Here is a 5034-nt window from a genome sequence, read left to right as displayed (position 1 = left end):
ATATTTAGGATGTTATTTAGCAGAAATTCTCTGTAAAAGTGCATTTATGCTGCACATATTCATATTTTTATCATGTTGTTCTTCTTGTTTTCAGTTTTACCCTTTTGAATGTCATTAAACCTGCTGACAACGATCTTCGGTCTCCAGAGTTATGATATGAGGAAGGTGTTAGATAGCCTTTGCATTAGACATGCACCAGAAACGGCACAGTTTAGATTGTTTTAAAGCATTAATACCCATTTTTGCTCACTGGCATTTGACAGAGTAGTCTGTGAAATTATTTAATTAATTATTTGTGTTTTTATTGACGTTTATGAATTGTTTTAACAATTTTTATCTTTTTCCCCTTCCTGTCATCACCTTTGTATTTTGAGATAGATGTTTTATTGCTATTTGTTTTGGTAAAAGGTTGCTGTGCAGCCGTTCAGTATAATTTTTATTGTTTGTAAACTGCAAAAATGAATAAAATTCACATTCACAGATGACAGAATGTGTGTCATGAGACTTTAGAAATGTCCACACAGGTGAAATGAACATGTCAACATGCTGACTCACTTAAAAAGAATTGACAACCTCACAATGGATTCTCTGCACCACTCTTACTGACTGATTCGGTATCATGTTTTTGTGTCACTGTGTCACCTTTAACTGTCCTAGTTGTAAATTCATCTAATAATCTAATAATGAAGCTTTCATTCTGTGTTACTTTCAGCTCAGACTGGACTCACTGATGCACATATTTAGATCTTGGAAATATTTGGGGATTCAGAACTGACAAATCTACATAAAAAGTGACATTTGTCTTTAAAAAATCATGCATGGAACTTTATAGCAAAAGATTTGTTATAGACCTGCTGTTTCTCTGTAAATTCTCTGCATCAGTCTTGCTCCCAGCCTGAGCCTTCCCTCCTGTGGTTTCTTCTTCTTTATCCTTCCTTTTCCATGTCTATCTCCTCATCCTGCTCCATCTGCCCATTTCACACAGACATGAGTCCTGACAGGCCCAGAAATCCTTCACTGTGTGTTTGAAGGGATCCTAATCATCCAATGATCAGAGTGAGTGTCCATCTGTCAATCAGCAGCCACTCTGACAGTACAGATGTACAGTATGCTGAAGTGTCTGAGGGAATAACTGAGCTGTCAGAATTGATCCAGGCTTCAGCAGTGACTCAGTGTTTGTACCCGTGTTAGTTTACTCCTTTTCCACCTTCTGCTTCTGTAAGGTGAAGTTATGCCAAAAATTCTGGATTTCTTTATTATTTTAGGCTCTTTTCTTCTATTATGCACAATTCTTTAGTTTAAAGACTCATTTAAACTGAACAATGACCCCTTTACACAACCTACTAGAATGTGTTGTGGCAAATTTAGGAAACCTCCTTTCATGTGAAGGAAATCATGATGCTGCTGTGCTCTTAATACTAAAAATAAAAATAAAAAAATCTTGTAGTTTTCCTTGTTCCCTTTCTGCATCTGCATAAGCAGTGATGTTCAAATTCACCCCTCGCTGGAGCTCGTTCAAAATTCAGCTCACTCAGATCAAAACTGAATTGTTTCATTTTCATTGGTCACAGCTTAAAACTTCTGAGCTAAATCCAAATTCAACATGAGCTTGTTTGTGTTTATTTATCAAACTTTCACAATCTAGTCTTCTAACAGAAAGTTGTTTCAGGATGAAACTGAGAGTTTAGTCTTTTGGGCGGTGCTGCCACTGACAGCATCTGGTGCAGCTGGGAGAAATATCCCTGATTAAGCTGTGTGGTTTTTAAGGCTGAGCTGAACCATTTACATTAAACCAGTGGAGCATCAGAGTTTTTTATCCCTAACTTCCTTGAAATTCCCAGGGAAGTGATTCTTGACCATCAGAGTTAACAAATTTGCAGGTAGTTTTTTTTATTATTATTATTATTTGATGAATTTATCTTTCAGATTTAATTACAATTACATTAGACTACAATTAATCAATATGTATTCCTTCAAGGAACGCTATGCTTTAAATAGAAAGAATGAATCTACCTCACTACAGTGTTGATTAGCTGCATTTGCATATCACATATAATTTGTACACTGGTTGATGGAAATAGATCCTGATAATATAAATGTAGTATTCTTAGGTTTACACATCCAACATCCATCCATCTTCTACAACTTATCCAACAGTGGGTCACAAAGGCAACAGGTCCAGGAGAGAAACCCAGACATCCCTTTCCCCAGTGACACTCCCCAGCTCCTCCTGGGGGATCACAAGGTGTTCCCAGGCCAGAGAGAATACATAATCCCTTCAGTGAGTTCTGGGTCTGCCCAGAGGTCTCTTTTTAGTGGGACATGCCTGAAAAACCTCCAAAGGGAGGAGTTCAGGAAGTATCCTAATCAGATGCCTGAAGCACCTGAACTGACTCCTTTTGATGCGAAGGAACAGCGGCTCTAATCCGAGCTCCCTTGGATGACAAAAAGCCTCACCTTATCTCTAAGGCTGAGCCAGGCCATCCTAAAAAGAAAGCTCGTTTCAGCCCAACATACCCTTTAAGTCATTGCCAATGGACCAATAACTGTATGTAACCACAAGCATCCGCCAAGGTTTTGTGTTTACGCACACTTTGTACATGAGGTTCCCTGTGAGGTTTCAGCACAAGTAAAGGGAAATGTTTAAGTTTTAAAGGCAGCTGTAAAAAGAAAAAATGGTTTTAGGTTTAGAAAGATTAAATTGACCCTACCGTTTCCTCATAATGGTTTGGTTTGATGTTTGAACACAGCCCACAGAGTTATTTCCCTGAATTAAACTAATTTGCATTGATTACTTTTTCCAGGGAGCTTCTGGTAAATGTGCATTGGGTAGGGTGTGTTTTCAGAATGTGAATAAAATATGTTTTAATTGGCACTGTCCATTGCTTGCCACAACTACGTGTTTGAAGAGTTATCAGAACCTCTACATCCTTTGAGTCATATCTGGATAAATGTCAAGTCTTCAGATGAAAAACAAGTCTGCTAGGACTGCCAGACTCAAGCGTGTTGTGGTTTGGGGAGAAACCCAGTCTGGACATGGCTCATCATATGCTATGTGCTAAACCAAGAGAAGTCAAGGGAAGCCATCACTGCTCATACCCTGCAGAGAAAAGTCATTTAGACTCATTTAGAATGCCCGTATGCATGTTCTTTAGGACACTACCCAAAGTGCATCACAGGACTACATAATCTGCAAATAGTAGTGACAGAATCCTGAAGGCCCATGCCCCATGGCCCAGGCTGCACCAAGAAATTCTGTCCATAAAAGTTATGAACAAAATCAGTGACATCAGTGACAACTCTCACGCTGAAGAGGTCCAACTTACTGCTGTCAATGCAAACCAGACTCTCACACTGTTTGTATTGGGACTGAAAGGCTTGTAGTAACAGACTCTTAATCCCATACTCACATCCCCACAGGGAATCCTGGGGAACATGGTCAAATTCCTTCTCCAAGTCGACAAAACACATGTAGACTGGTTGGACAAACTCCCGTGCCCCATCAAGGACCCTAGCGAGGGTAAAGAGCGTGTCCACTGTTCCACGGGTGGGAGTGAACTCACATTGTTCCTTCTGAATCTGAGGTTTGACAGCTGACCAGACTCTCTTCTCCATCACCCCTAAATAGACATTACCAGTGAGGCTGAGGAGTGTAATTGAGAGTGTCTATCCAAGGCCTCTTCAAACTCCTCCCACACTCAAGCCTTTGCCTTAGCAACAGCCATGGCTGCAGCCCACTTGGCCCACCGTTACCCCTCAGCTGCCTCCGGAGTCCTACCGGCTAAGAAGGCACAATAGGACATCTTCTTCAACTTGACAGCCTCTCTCACCCAGAGTGTCCTCCATCAGTTTCGAGGACAGACCTTGCGGCCACAGCTCTGGGCAGCCCTACAGAGTCTTTCACCCTCAGGATCTACTGGTACATTAAGACTTCGGTGAGGGCCCCTTTTCAAAGGTTTGCCTTGGACCCCAAAATGACAAAATCCATCACTGATCTTATCACCTCAACAGAGGTTGAAGATGTAGTCAAAGCCCAGGTCCAGACGGCTTTGTGTCCAAACTTTCAGAAGGACCTGGCCCCATTGCATGTTTTTTGAGTCTTTTAATACAGGGACACTCTCCCAAACTGTTAAATGATCAGGAGCCTATGAATACCTTTCAACTGGTTTATTTTAGCTGCACAGTACAGAGAGCTAGACACAAAGATCACCTTAGTAATGTATGGGTGCAGCTCCAAGAGCATTTCCTCTCAGAAAGAGAAAAAAAACTTGCTATATGTTTATAGTTACATCAAGTTACACAGGTTTCACATACAAAAACAGGTTTACAAGAATAGTTTTTGGCAAGAAAATGGTTCATATACTAGAATGGGTTTATATCATCAGGCTTTGGCCAGTAAGGCTGGATCATTTGAAATAACCTGGAATGCCTTTTTTTCCTGGGTTACAGGTAGATTGTCAGGTCATTCTGAACTGAGCATTACAGTGATGTCTTTTCACAGGTGTGTATTTATATATGCATGAAAGTGTATTTTTAAATCTTTTATTTTCTTTTTTTATTTAATTTACTTTTTTATATATTTATTTTATCCTTGTTTGTTAGGGGTAGGTGCAGATGTGGGGGGGGGGGTATGTTTGTTGTTTTTTGTTTGTTTGTTAATTGTTGACTGAATATGCTAAAAATTCAATAAACAAAGTGTTTTTAGAAAAAGAAAAAAAATGGATCAGATGTTGTCCTTACCACCCTCATTCAGAAAATTAAAAGTAACTTCCTATTTTACCATTACCTTATATTATAGTCACTGTGAATGAAAAAGGGAGATGGTGGGTGAAATTCACAAACTTTATCACATGGGTGCTCTCACGCCAGGCGCCATTAAAGAACTGCACTCAGTCACATTCTTCTTCTGAACTTCTAATGTGGCATATAGGCCATGTTAACATAACAGTTTATGTAAAATTATATTGTTTTGTGTTTTCCGTGCTCTTTACCTGTTGTGTTGTTGGGGTTGGAGCACAAACATTAGTTAATTTT

The sequence above is a fragment of the Kryptolebias marmoratus genome, linkage group LG9 (genome assembly GCF_001649575.2).
Source record: "Kryptolebias marmoratus isolate JLee-2015 linkage group LG9, ASM164957v2, whole genome shotgun sequence".
Lineage (NCBI taxonomy): Eukaryota > Metazoa > Chordata > Actinopteri > Cyprinodontiformes > Rivulidae > Kryptolebias > Kryptolebias marmoratus.
Note: the sequence above shows the minus strand (reverse complement) of the source record.